The following is a 426-nucleotide window of genomic DNA, read 5'->3' on the forward strand; positions in this document are numbered from 1 at the left end:
AGGGGTTTGGGTCCATTGGGATTGTGTACAGTGGGAGTGAATGGGAAGGGGTTTGGGTCCATTGGGATTGTGTACAGTGGGAGTGAATGGTAAGGGGTTTGGGTCCATTGGGATTGTGTACAGTGGGAGTGAATGGAAAGGGGTTTGGGTCCATTGGGATTGTGTAGAGTGGGAGTGAATGGGAAGGGGTTTGGGTCCATTGGGATTGTGTACAGTGGGAGTGAATGGGAAGGGGTTTGGGGCCATTGGGTTTGTGTACAATGGGAGTGAATGGGAAGGGGTTTAGGTCCACTGGGATTGTGTACAGTAGGAGTGAATGGGAAGGGGTTTGGGTCCATTGGGATTGTGTACAGTGGGAGTGAATGGGAAGGGGTTTGGATCCATTGGGATTGTGTACAGTGGGAGTGAATGGGAAGGGGTTTGGGT

Source organism: Rhincodon typus, chromosome 46, assembly GCF_021869965.1.
Source record: "Rhincodon typus isolate 14 chromosome 46, sRhiTyp1.1, whole genome shotgun sequence".
In the NCBI taxonomy this organism is placed as follows: domain Eukaryota; kingdom Metazoa; phylum Chordata; class Chondrichthyes; order Orectolobiformes; family Rhincodontidae; genus Rhincodon; species Rhincodon typus.